The 15,061-nt window shown below is 32.4% G+C and overlaps 1 protein-coding gene across 1 annotated transcript in view; it reads right to left on the minus strand.

Moving 5' to 3' along the window:
• Nucleotides 1–15,061, minus strand: part of LOC129753203 (soluble guanylate cyclase 88E-like) — a 300,021-nt gene that overhangs the window by 22,203 nt on the left and 262,757 nt on the right. The gene's annotated exons all lie outside the window — the stretch shown is intronic.

A 15,061-nucleotide genomic window follows, 5' to 3' on the forward strand; every position in this document is an offset into this window, starting at 1 on the left:
GTGAGCTACATTCAGAATGGATCAGTTTGTATCTCACTCATCTCCGATATGCGATGTTTGCTGAACCGATGATTCTGAATGATGCGACTCGGTTTGCATAGCTGATAGGAGCGCTGATCGAGATTGCATACCAGCCAGGCGAAGCAGTAGCGAGAGGCGCTATCCCATTATACAATCGGAATGTTTCCAACAGGAAACGCATCCTGAGTGTTTGTTTTGATTGATTTTCGGACCATTGATTGAAACAATCTGAATGTTTTGCAAGTGGCTCCAGAGAGCTTCTGTTTCTACTGTATGACCCATAAAAAATTTTTAAACAGTCAGTTTTGGGTTGTTTTTGGCGATTTTTGTCGATTTTTTAAGAGTTTATTAGCGCTAACCATCATCAATCAATTTACTTAAACTATGAAGTAGTACAGTATAAATAATCTTCCATTCAACGATTGGTAAAATATTAATTAAATGCATCATCAAGGTCAAGAGCGCAACATAATTTGATTACAGAATGACTTAAGCGCTCGGAGCGATTGCTGTCTATGTTGAAGAAGAAAAAGTTGATCATCGTGTTCTCATAAGGAAAACTTTTTTCGATTGATCCGGTGTTCAATTCAAGTATAGATCTCTCTTAATTTTGCGTATCCTGCCAAACGATGCAACAAGTGTACCGTTTTTCTAACCTCCAATCGAATTACTCTGATAAGTAAGGTACAATCAGATGCTCAATTTCACTACACTTCAAAAACTTTTGTATTCTTTTGAGCTCTAAAACGAGAAGTCTAAATTTAAGAAAAAATCACTAAGTAAATCCGAATTTTAAGTATGTAAGTACGTCTGTTCAGACGTTTATGAACAAAAACAATGTGTATGTTTTGCTAGTGGCTCCAGAGAGGTTACATTTTCATACGGTTAAATTAAATAAAAATGAATAATGAGAAGTAAATTTCAATCCACGCTGTTTTCATCTGAAGATTGGATATATTTTAAATCTTTTCAAAGCCTAAGCTAGGCTATAACCTAAACTAGGTCACATATTTTTATAATACCTATACAATTGAAAGTGTCAATTTAAAGCCTGCATCCGCAACGATGGTATTTCCTCACAGAAAATTCTTTAAATATTGAAAATATATTTTATTAATGTTATTGTATATAGTCTATTTTATGAAAATTTCAACCCAGTTTCGACGAATCAGTAGTCAAATGCAAATAAAAGTTTCATTAAAACGTTTATATTAAATTGAGAAATTGGGAATGCTTTATAATTGTTTACATATTTTTTTGTATTGAAAAAGTTAAAAAAAATCAATAACAGAAAATTTTTCATTTTTATTGAATTTTACATTAATTGTATTGATCAAAATATTCAAACATTGAACAAATCTCAATACTTTCATTGGTGGCTCCAGAGAATTCTTGGCTCTAGTGAGAATAAACCTTAAACAATAATTTCTTAATCACTTTACCCCTCTTTCTTCACATCGTAGGAAGGTTCACTTTTTCTAAACTTTGAGCCTTAGAGTAGTAAAGTAAAACAACATTTGGGTTATTAAACATGAATTAAATCCAGTCCAAGTCGATTAAATTTAACAATGAAACATGAAATAAATATACAAAGAATCAGTGAAAGTTCTTTTTTCCGTACTTAAAATCTATAAATTTGACTATAACTTTTTCTGTTTTAACAGTTTTGCTAGAAACAAATTTTTAATAAAAAAAATGAAATCTTTCATGTACAACTTTAAAACATTTTACCATATATCAGAATGTTTTCAACTTTTTTACCATTTTTACAAATTTTCAAATTCGAGGACGTTTGAAGTTTACTTTGGTGTTGATAAATTTAAATGAAAATTTGCACAGTTTATGATTTTGATGAATGAATTAACATCGAGAGTTGGTTTGGAAGCAGTAAAATTTCAGTTTTTGGGAAAAAAAATTAAATACATATGATGTTTGTGGCTCCAGAGAGCCACAATTTACTTTTTGTCAGTAAAACAGTCAGTTAGTGAACTTGTTGGTATGTTGAGACATTTTATTTAAATGCAAGATTTAAATAAGTTATTTCCGATATGCATGATATCTTTATATCAGTAGTTAAGGCCGTTCAAGGGGAGGGGGAGTGTTTAGAGTTTTTTTTATTTACGATTCAATCAACCTTTTGTATTGAAACTCTAAATCTGATATACAAAAACTCTACCTCGTCTTTAGAATGGGTTTTTATTAAGAAGTGTAACCAAACAAACTCAGAATTTGAAATCAGTCATTTTATCTTAAAAATTAATTCATCGAAAACTTATTTTATACATCAAAAAGTTGGAAGCCATGTATCATGACTCACGATGGTCATCAGAATTAGTAAAACAAAATCTAAAAACAAGTATCCTCTACTTTATTACTAAAAATTTTGATTTAAGGAGTGTATTCGAAAAAAAAAATTCAACACTCTTTTTGTGAATAACTTTTGAATGCACTGATGGAAATTTATGGAATGTAAAGTGAAGCTACTTTGTAATGTGATGTGTACGTGTACAAAATTTAGTTAATATCTGTCAAGTGGTTTTTGAGATAGCGTCCAATACTGAGTTCATTGTCATTTTTTCAGGCAGAACTCAACTATTACACCAAAGTTCAAATGATAAATCGTTTGAGAATTTCTAGAGGTCCTAATAGTGAGCTAATATTTGAATAAGAGTGAAGGAAGACTATTGATTCCATGAAGTGAGAGGAATGTGAGAGGTTTTTACAAGCTCAATCCGAAATAAGTGATAAAATAGTCAAATTTTTCTGACTTGTTCGTCTAGCTGGCTTAAAATAGACCTGACTTTATTTCTACAAGATAGAAAAGCTACCTATCGGTAAAATAAACCTAGCCAAGTACTTGGGGAGGCTAACGATCTGCGGAAACTGCCAATTACACAGTCTTTCTTAACGATTGACACAATGAATGGCTGAAAATACAAAAAAGACTGCCTCTTAATGCGACTGTTTTCTCTGAAAAGCTCTTCAATGGGTTCCACAATGTTCATACTCTGTTTAAGTTGGATCTAGAATGGTGTCATTACGCAAAAACGGTCGAAATTCGTTATAATTAAATTTGTTATAGCTTCGACCAAATTCAAAATTCTGAGTTATCTTTAAAGTTGCTTCAGGAAACAGCAAACTTAATTAAAAATAGCATTAATTTGAAAAAAGGTGGATCATAGTATACATTACAGATGGCGCACGTGTTGCCCAAGATTTAAAGTCGAAAAATTTCTCCATTGGACGCTATCTCAAATACCACATGACAGAACATCTAAAAAATTGTCATATGTAAACATTACATTACCAGGTAACTTCACTGAAAATTCCATCAATTTACATTGGACCGCTGCAAAAAATGACTTTTTGCTCCCATATGTTTTTTCGATGTCTTTTGGGTCACCAAGCATTTTCAAAATAAAAAAATCATGATCCATTGAAAGTATTAAAAAATTGCAGGCTTTGCTTGCTAGAGCTTTAAATAATTTCATGAAATGGTTTTGTAAAGTTGTATAAATCGATAAATTCATTTGCAAAGCAAAGCATTTTTTTTATTCTCATCCTACGTTTTCACAGCTTTCAAATAAGCAGTGAAAAACGCTAAAATTAAAAACATTAATTCCGAAAACAAAAATGTTATACAACATAGAATATCTTTTCTAAAGTATAAGTTCGGTTCGAGCTTTTTTCACATGAAATGTACTGCAGGAATCAAGCAATATTTTTCATCCAAAGTTATATTTTTTGAAACTTTCAGAACATCTCTGGCGATTTTTGAATAAAAACAAACTGTTTTCCCATACAAAATCACAACTCGTTGTGCTAATTCAGGACTGGATGGATCGCTTCCAAAAAAATTTTTTTTTTGCTTTTTCTGGCAGCAAAAACAATCAAAAAAGTTATGGGAGGTGTAAAAATTTCAAGCTTGCAGCGGTCTAATGTGCATCCATGAATTTAAAAGCTATTCACAGAATAGAGTGTTGCATTTTTTTCAAATACACTCCTTACAATAATTCGTGCTGATATGAATTATTCTTCAAGATTCTTCAGCATCAATTTTATAATATGTCTCTTGCTATTCAAAACATTTTTTTGGGCTTGTGATATAGCTCAGTTGGCAAGTCAATTGCTTTCTGAGCAGATGCCCGTGAGTTCGAGCCCAAGAGTAAACATCGATCACAGTTGTACCGGATAAGTTTTTCAATTACATGTCCGCCAACTTCATCGTTGATATAAGTCGCGAATGACATAAGATGTTCAAACGACTATAATCGAAACAAAAAAAAACTTTGATAAATTACACAAGGCCACACGATGTACATCTTTCAATGCGCAAAGAATTTAAAAGCTTATTTTGACTATTTGGATGCCTAATTATGCAATTAATCTATTATCATTTGTATTTTCAAAACAATTGAAAATATTTTAAAATTATTTTTTAAAAAATCTTTCAGGTTGTCAGAATTTTAAAACCAAAACATTATTTATTTATTTACATAGTATACCAAAACATAACATTTTAAAATAAAGGTTTTACGTAAATTTTAAACATTCCCTTAGACTTAAAGTAATTTTGAGTTCCACGAAAAATGTTATAGAAGTTTTCAATTTATTTACTTTTTCCCTATGTTTTATGAAGTTTTAAACTTAATATAATTTAAGATATTTTTAAATAAAAAAATAGCTTATCTTTTTGCATATTTGAAAAAATTGTTAACGAGTTTCATTTTTTTTTAACTTTATTCAGTATTGTCAGAAATACTTGTAATCTTTTAAAATTTAAAAAATCTGTAGAATTTTACATTTTACGAGCTTGCATCATCATTTTTGAAATATTATTCTATGATTAAATTAAATAGGTATTTTAAACTAATTCAGACATAGATTTCAGCTTTAACGTAGATTTGTTATTTCATCCGAAATCAATGATTGATTTCACTTTAAACCTGATATTTTTAAAGTTTATAAACTGCATATGACCTAGGCAGCCGAAAAAAAAATTCTTTGTTTTTGAGAAAAGAAATTCTGACTTTCTGTTATTTTATCCAAGAATTCTAAGATGGTTTTCTGTGATGCTATTTCCTTAATTTCATTGAAAATTCATGATAAAATGGATTTTTTAACATTTAAGTTGGGTAAAGTTAATTTAAATAACCAATCTGATCATACTTTTAAAATTCAAAGTAAAATATCTTAATTTCATATTGGCCAAAGAATTATGATTTTGGAAAAAAAAATCTGTGAAATCTATGAATATTTCTAAATTCTCTGTTGTATGGCACAGATTCTGTGATGAAAATTTTCTCAAAATTCTGTGAAATTACAGATTTTTTCTGTGATATCGGCAACCTTGCATATGACCAAAGCGCAAAAATATTTGAGTTCAGGACGAATAAATCTACCAAATCAATCATTAAATCAAAGGCAAATAAAGTTGTTCCTTTGAGTTATCAACTAAATTCTATAAATAAGTTTTTTGAAATGGTAAGACGATTTTATAAAAAAAAAACCTTCTAAAATGTTTAAAAAAATTTATATTTTCCATCTTCATAGTTTGTTTTTATTTTCAAATAAATTTACCGAATTTTAAAGTCAAACTTTTCAATTTATATGAGTTTGTCTTGTTTTTCAATTCGGAATTTTCGTGTTCTGAAAATATTATCTTCTAATATTAAATCGTTTTTAATAAATCGATCATGATTTTGGATTTATCCAAAGAAAATTCGAAAAAAGATTCAAAGCAGAGACTTGAAAGTTATATTTTAATGGGCAATGTCAACTATCTTTGTGCTTTAAATATTTACAACACAACTTGGAATTCATTCATTTTATTTTTATTTTATCAGTTTCTTATTGATCGTTTCCTTATTTGTAATTTGTCAGTATAATTGAACATGTTGTGTTGTAGATATAACAAGTTATTGTTTGGAACTTTAGAAGTATTTAAGCTTTTTATTTCTATTATTGGAATAATATTATATAAAAAAATTAATTTATCATTGACTTATCAATGGCAGCCTTGAAATAAAATTAAGCATTTTCTTCTTTTTATCAAATTAATTAAGATTATCAACTATTGAATAAATTCTCCTAAGCTCAAAATGATTTTTTCCTTATCGAGAATTCACATTTCAGATCGTGATAGATTTGTTTTTCCAGTTCAAGATACTACAGCGGAACTCGTAAATCAATCCTTTAATTGAAAATGAAGAAATTATATGTTAAATAAGATGAATAACAAATGTTAATTTTCATGTATCTAGGTATTTTATTTCTGTACATTAATTCTTACGTCCGAAGCTTTATTCGAAATTTTGATTTGCAATCTGTTTCTAACGTTTCGGAAATATTGATGTCTAGTTCAGAATAAGAAATATCATTTTGAAAGATTTATCGGAAAGATTATTTTTTTTTAAATTTTGATTTATTTTGCAGTAAAATTAATTATTTTTCGAGTTTGTGTGATAATCATTAATAAGAGTATGGTTTAGAAATCAACTTTCTTATTTATAGTGGATTTTTGGTACTTTTATTATTTTTGGCTAAATTTAAATTAAAAAAAAATCGACACCACACCACCTCCTCCTCTGCATTGGACCCATTGCACACTGAGGAAAACGACACAAAAAGGTGATCAAACGAAGCATTTTAGAAGTCTTCTTTTTTACGATTTTTTTTCAAGCAGGGTTTATACATGCAAGGTATGTTTGAAAAAGTTTAGAGTAACTTAAAATGGAACAGTTTTGTAGAATATACTTAATGAAAATATTTAGGCTGTAACGAGATATATTGAAAATGCTAAGGAAAAATAGTTGTTTTAAAACAACTGTATTTTCCTAGTTGGGTGAGTTCGGTTCATGTTTTGGTAGCATTATAATCAAGCAGATTTGACGTTTATGACAATCTAAAGTTTTCAAAGTTAAACCGCATATTTTGTAGCTTGATGATTGATTTAAGCCAGTGATTTTCAATGGTTTATGAGGGCAATTTTTTTCTAAATGATCATTTTTGTTTATAACTAGGTAATAGATTTTAACTGAAAAATTACCAAAAATAAATTCAACATTTGGGTTTGGCAAATCATGAGCGCAAGTTAAACTAAAGATATATTTCAGGAACAAGAAAATGTAAATTATTGTAATTAGAATATAAGAACTATAATAGTAATAAACGAAAAGATGGTAAATAGCAATTACGCTCAATGTTTTCAAATTCATTTTTTGCCATTCAGATGTCTTTTTCCGGGTGATTTAAATAACTCATACGCGTGAGAGAAAGGGGTGTAGATAAAGTTTACCAAACGAAACGGTTTCTTATCGCCCGTTTTAAAATTTGCCCTCATAAACCATTGAAAATCATTGGCTTAAATTTATCATAGAGCTACCAAATAAACGGTTTAACGTTGAAAACTATAGATTTTCATAAACGAGAAATCTTCATTAACATTAACCGAACTCGCCCGAACTATGAAGATACAGTTGTTTGAAAACAGCTATTTTCCTTAAATTTCAATATACTTCGTAACAGCCTAAATAATTTTATCAAGTATCTTCTTCAAAACTGTTTCATTTTAAGTCACTTTGAAAACTTACTCACTTTGAAACATACCTTGCACGTATAAGCTCTACTTGGAAAGATATCGTGAAAAGAACTGAAAATTTTTAGTAAAAAAATTTTTTTTTTATTATTGAACTCTTCTAACTTTTTATTGTTAGCTTCTACGATGTTGAAGTCTTCAACAAAATTACTACACTTGGTACAATCTTAAAACTTGCTGTAAAGATAACAGCTCTAAAATGAAAATAACAAAAAAATATTTTCTATCTCACAACTAGGTGATTAATCAAAAGCTCATTTTGAAGAACTTGTAATGTAGGTAAAATGTCTCGAACACACTATAAGTATTAAATGCTTCGTTTTGCGTAAACAATTTTGATCAACTTTTTATATCGTTTTTCTCTGTTTGCGTCGGCCAGTCGTTAATATTGTCTAAATAAAAAGTTAAATAAAAGCGTTTTTTTTGGGAAAAATTTTAATCGGGAAATTTAAATTTTATATTTTTAGTATGAGAAGCTCTGTTATGAAATAAAGAAAGCTAAAAAAATACATATATATAAGTCTCATCCAGGGGACTGAGAAAAACGGAGAATCAACGTCAATGATCAAACAAATTTTGCAGCCAAAGATTGAATTTGTTATAATTTGTTGCAATTTGGTAGAGAGAATGAGAAGGTTTCAGTTAAAATGAGAGAAGCCGGTGCTCAGAGAAAGTGAAAATGTGCTAATTTTTGCAAATTGTTACGATTTGTTAAAACGATTTAAAAAGGGATCTATTAATAACTCAAAATTACATTCATGTTGTTTCCAAAATTTAAAAAACCGCAATAGCTTATTATGTTCTCCCTTCAAGCATCAACATCGATATCTGCAATCAGCAAACTTCAACACAAATTACACCGCATGTAACAAAGCTAACCATCAAAACGAGGACGACCGTGCAAAGCGACGACAGCAACGATATCACTTTTCTTACAAATCTGGCAATGATGTTAGGTCGTATCGTAACGTAGCCAGAAAAAAAATCTGAAAAAAATCTGAATGGATTTTGTGAGCTTATCCTTTTCGCCGCACGTTTCGAATGAAAGAAATACTATATAGGTTGACTCTAAGGATACCTTCACAGAACAACGATAAAGTTGGCGGGCGCGCATCTGCACCAGTTCACAAAAATCATCACAAAACATGTTGCCAACATAGCACCAGTTAACCTGTCGATGAATGACAATGGCAGCTAGTAAGCACGATGTCAGCGAAAGGTGGATCGTTTGATTTTTTTTCCGCAGAATCTCATATTGGCTGTCAGCCTTCTTCGAGCTGTCGAATCGGGCCATTTGTGGGGAGTCAGCCAGAAAGTTGGGATAACTGGATTGATGAAAAAAATCAGTAAATGGATTCAAATGATGAATAAACGGTTTGAAGCTTCTCAACCTGTTGAAAATAATTGTTCAAATGTTTATCAATTTTCCATAAAATTTTCGTTTCGTTAAAACTACTTTATCAATACAACCAGAGAAAAAATCATGTAAGCCAACAATCTAAGTAAGACCATTTTGAGATAATTCTGTTTCACAAATAATTCTTCCTGCTGAGAAAGTCACGTTCCTGCAGCAGTAATGATGTATTTTCCCACCCTTATCGTATCCTAGAAGATGGAGAAACGAAACCGACTTCGATGTGATTTAAATAGATGAGATACAATGTTATGGGGTATCCATCGAGGAGTAGAAAAGGTCGTTTTCAGCAGAAAAACAACAACGTGGAAGAAGCACAAACAAAGCACATTTCACTTGATTTCCCGCAATCGAATGGTCGTTCACGGCTATTACCATTGAAATTGAAAACCATCCAGAACGTTTACCTTCCGAACGATTCCATTCCATTAAGTTGAGATGTTTGCCCATAGTAGATAGGTAGAAATCGAACGGGTTGAGATAGAAAATAAATCGCAATCATTCAGAGCAATTTGACCTAAGGAAAGTAGAAAGAAATGAATCCAAGTGAAAATTTAAGAACTAATATCCTTTTTTTCAGGTTTTCAAAAAAGTAACAAATATCGTAACTAACAATTAAAAACGGGTTTGCATCATTCAACGATGATTTTGATCTTCTGTAGCTCCCTCAAAAATTGGGGTTAGTTTCCTTGAGGGTTCTCAATTTCGTAAGCTTAAGCCTTCCGAGAAAACTATGACGAATTCGTTCTAGTTGTCTGATCGTTTTTTTTTTTTGAAAATTTATTGGTTTTTCGATCGACAAGCCAGTTCACTGTGTAACTTGAAAACGAACAGAAGAAAGAAAAAAACAGAACTGATATCAACTTTGGACTTTAACGTTGTTGAAATTCCTTATAACTAGATGAAATTGAAAGAGATTTTAAGAATATTTTTTTCGAATCTGTATTAAAATTCTCTTTTCGATTTCAACATTGGTGAAGGATGATCGGTGAGGAATTCGTTATATCTAACAGGTAAACTTACAATAACGAATCATTACAAAAGCTTTGATGAATCTCTGCATGCATTAAATTTTTCGCTTCATTCAAAACACCCACGAAACCTTTACCACACTTTAATGAGTTCCTTCAGACCTTTTTGAACTTCGTCCAAAAATTTTGTTTTTTTTAATATTTAAAAAAAATCAATTAACTCTTCTGAAACGTTCAAGTACTCTTTTGTCCACTAAGGAACTTTTATAGGATTTTTGAGTCCCTCCAAGAACCCTGCAGTTCTTGAGCTTTCTTAAACTTTTCTGATTTCAACCGTGATCAATTCTAATAATCCTATGATTCTTTTCAGATAATCTTTCGATTTCCTTGAAGAACTGTTCCGAGACCCTCCAGTAATTGTGTTGAGTCCCTCCGGAAACTTCTCCTCAGTCTTCTAATTATCTTAAAGAATTTTTCTGAATCCCACCAGGTATTTATCTGATTCGATTGAATGAAATTTTTCGGGTTTCTCCGGATAGTTATAAGTTCTTCCACCAAAGTAACACAGATCAAGCTAACTAGCATTTCTATGTTTTATTATGGTTTTATTATGGCTTTTTTTGCAGCTCGTTTTATGATGATTTTATTATGGTCATGCAAAATGCTTATATTCTTGAATCGACCATCTGTTTTCAGATAGTTTTGAAAACGCTCATAAATCTTCCATTGAACATACCTTTTTAGTTATTTAGAAAGAGTTAGGAATGCTATGTTTAAACTATAATAAAACACAAACTTAGAAGTTTGCTCCAAGCTTTATTTTGCATGTTCTATAATAGCACTCAGTGCCTGATTATTAAACCGCCATAAAACTTAGTGACAGTTCTTGATCAAGATGTAAAAAAAGGATACGCTCAGATTAGATAGCACATATTTGAATTGGAATTCCCATTTTTACACATTTTTGATAAGTTCTGTGTGTTGATTTTCAGTTAAAATAATAAAAAATTATAAAAATCTTTGAAAATTTCGAATTACCAGAGGTGGAATGAATAACTCTACAATACGAGTATTGAGTGAAAGGGTTCAAATAGGAGGAACAAAATTCGTTGATTGACGCCATCATTAATACAAGATGGCAGCTTCCGCTTATATTTTCAAAGTTGTAAATAACTGAAAATATTATGAAACCTTCTTAATGTTGTTATTAGGTGAAAGTAATAAACGAGTAGAAGTCGAATTTCGCTGTCCGTCGCCAAGATGGCAGCTCAAACTCTTACAATATGGGTATTAGTTGGAAGAGATGAACCAGTATAAGTCGAAGTTCGTTATTTGACGCCATCCAAATTCAAGATGGCGGTATCCGCTGAACTTGAAAATGTTGTATATGACTTATAATCGTATAAAACCCCAACAATATTGGTATTGAGTAAAAGGGCTAAACGAGTAGTAGTCGATTTTCTCTTTTCGCTTTACTCTGAAATGCTGTTAGTGACCCAAAATCGCACAAAGCAACCACAATACAGACCGCTATCGTTTTTGGCAACGTTCGATTTTGGAAACATCCGATTTTGGCACATGTCCCTAAATCAAAAAAATAACAGAAACAACATATCCTTGTAGGTAGTTTTCGCTTTAACAGGACCAATACAATTTAGACATATTAGCATGATAGACATAATACAATGACATAAATAACAAATATGGCAAAAAAAAACTATCGACAAAACACGAAAAGTGCTAAATGCATTAAAAAAATGATAAAAAATGTAGTACTAAGTTAAAAACAAAGTTGGGAAAAAATCGTTCGATTTTGACAACACAAAATGTTCGAGCGGGTTGCCAAAAACAATCAAGGTCTGGTTCTTCTAGTTTATCCCTTTCAACGAATACCAATATTGTAAAGCTTTCGTGCGGTTTTTAATCATTTGCAGAATTGTAAAGTTCAGTGAAAGCCGCCATCTTGGATTTCGAGATGCACCTGATAGCGAAATTTGACTTCTTCTAGGTTATCCCTTTTAGCCAATACCCATATTGTGGGGGTTTCATGCGATTTTTAGTTATTTACAGCATTTTAAGGTTCAGCGAAAGTCGCCATCTTGGATTTCAAGATGATCTGATAGAGAAATTCCACTTTAGCTGATTAAGCCATTTTACCCAATGACCATATTGTGGGAATTTCTGGTGACTTTCAATGATTTCAATCATTTTATAGTTCAGTGGAAGCCGCAATCTTGAATTTCAAGATGACGCCTGATAACGAAATTTGTATTTTACTCGTTGATCCTTTTCAACTTATACCCATATTGTGGGAGTTTCATGTGATTTTCAGTGATTAACAGCATTTTCAAGATCAGTGGAAGCCGCCATCTTGGATTTCAAGTTGAAGTCCGATAACGAAATTCGACTTCTTATAGTTAAGCCCTTTCACCAAATACCAATATGGTGGGCCTTTCAAGCGATTCTCAGTGACTAACAGCATTTCAAAGTTCAGTGGAAGACGCCATCTTGGATTTCAAGATGGCGTCGAAAAGGAAAAAAACGGCTTCTTCTAGTTTAGCCCTTTCAACCAATACCCATATAGTGGTTGTTTAATGCGACTTTTTGTCATTTACAGCATTAAAAGTTCAGCAGATGCCGCCATCTTGGATTTTAAGATGGCGTCTGATAGCGAAATTCGACTTCTACTCGTTTAGCCCTTTCACCCAACACCAATATTGATGGGGTGTTATGCGATTTTAAATCATTTACAACATCTGAAAGATCAGCGAAAGCCGCCATCTTGGATTTCAAGATGGCGTAAGACAACGAAATTTGACTTCAATTCATGATTTATTCCACGGGTGATTAACAACCAATCCGTTTTTATTTAAAATGTCTGTCCTCATTTACTGTACTAAGGATTAACAACTCAGAAATGAGGAACTCATCCTAAGCGTGTTATTGATAGGCTTGCGAGAGAAACGTCAAATCGTAGCTTTTTTTGGGGTCATCATTAAACCATAATCAAACTAACGCCACGTTGGTTGCAAAATCGAACGGCACAAAATGACGCCATGTTGATGGATTTAAAATGCAAGCATTGAAAAATATTTTTTCAGGCCCATTTTCCTTCAATTCCATCATGATTGACCATCAGATTTGACGAGGCGCATTTATTTTAAGATACTTTTTCATACACATTTTACCTAAAAGCTCGACTGGCAGTACAAAAGAGGCTCATAATATGGTTAACACATTGGTATTTTGGCTATTAATTTTACCAGATCATATCTCAATAATGGAATCATCATTCATCAACCATTATGGTTGCTGGAAAAAATAAAATTCTTATCTAAGTTTGTGGCATATCGGCAAATTGAAAATCTAATTAGAGAGCAATTATGATAGATATGAAAATTGATAGGTGGAAAGGTCAAAGCTAGAGCGCTTTGGGTAGAAGAAACGAATAGATGGTGAAACTGTGAGCTTAGGGCATTGTTTCTTATCGACAGCATGAAACTGCATGTGTGATTCTTTACCCGGCATCTGCTGGCTGTTTGTAGTAAGTGACGAAGAAGCCACATTGCTACCCACAACCAGCCCAGATGGGTCGACGCAACTTCATGTGTTCGACCCATCTGGGCTGGTTGTGGGTAGCAATGTGGCTTCTTCGTCACTTACTACAAACAGCCAGCAGATGCCGGGTAAAGAATCACACATGCAGTTTCATGCTGTCGATAAGAAACAATGCCCTAAGCTCACAGTTTCACCATCTATTCGTTTCTTCTACCCAAAGCGCTCTAGCTTTGACCTTTCCACCTATCAATTTTCATATCTATCATAATTGCTCTCTAATTAGATTTTCAATTTGCCGATATGCCACAAACTTAGATAAGAATATATCCCAGCGGCGATCAAAATAAGATAACAAAAAATAAAATTAGAACTCCGAGAACTCACAGAATCGAAAAAAAAAACAAAAATTTTTAACACGATTAATAATAGCTTTTTAAAAGCTTTGGTGACCAACATTGATGATCAACAATGATATGTCATGATGACGTTTCTAGGGTAGGGCCGAATAGCCTCATTTTGGCTTTATTAGAGTCCAGGTGATCTTAAAGAATACGCTTTAGCTTTTTCTGAACATTAATGCTATAAAGCATGGATCACTACAAATCTGGACGCGTTAAAACGGGTCTATCTCGGAGCTATGTAAACGAAAAAAAAAAGTTTTATAATTAAAATGTAGGGTTTTTATTGCACTTCAAAGGAAAAATAAAAAAAAAATATTTCGATGTTTTTTTGATAATATTTAAAGCTTTTCGTCTAGAACCACTCATCAAAATTTGGACACCCTATTCACTGACCTCAGCGGCCATTTTGTTCCACAATCTCTTCATCTCTGTTGCTTCCCGAGTCGTCCTACTATTCTTCTTCATCTTCTGCTTGACAATTACCCAAAATTTTTCAATAGGGCGGAATTGAGGGCAGTTGGGTGGTTTGATGTCCTTTTCGACAAAATCCACCCGTTGGCACAATACCACTGTAGTACCTCCTAGCTATAGTGGCAGCATGCCAAATCTGGCGAAAACTTTACTGGTCCTTTGTGAGATCTAATGTACGAAAAAAAAACGTTTTTTAAGGCACTCCTTCTTGTACATTTCGGAGTCCATGGTCTTGTTTTTCACAAAAACCGGGGTTTTTCGTCCGCAGCTGCAAATACCTTGCCAGTTAAAACACTTGCTTGCCAACTTATCGGCAAAAACGAATTTGAACTTGGTGGGGACATCACCCCGACCAGTGCAGTGCACCACTGCAGTGGCTTTATAAAATTTTTGGCCAGGAAGCTGCCCAAAATCCATCTTCACGTACGTTTCGTCATCCATGAGAATGCATCCGTCGAACTTCGTTGGAATCTTCTTGTATAACTTGCGGGCACGTCCTTTGGCTACTAAATTCTGCTTCAATGTCCGGTTTGGTTGCTTACTGGTCCGATAGGATCGTATTCCTTCGCGTAGACGAATTCTGCTGACGGTGCACCGGTCGGCGTTGAATTTCTTGGCAATGTCATAA

The sequence above is a fragment of the Uranotaenia lowii genome, chromosome 3 (genome assembly GCF_029784155.1).
Source record: "Uranotaenia lowii strain MFRU-FL chromosome 3, ASM2978415v1, whole genome shotgun sequence".
NCBI classification, from domain to species: Eukaryota; Metazoa; Arthropoda; class Insecta; order Diptera; family Culicidae; genus Uranotaenia; species Uranotaenia lowii.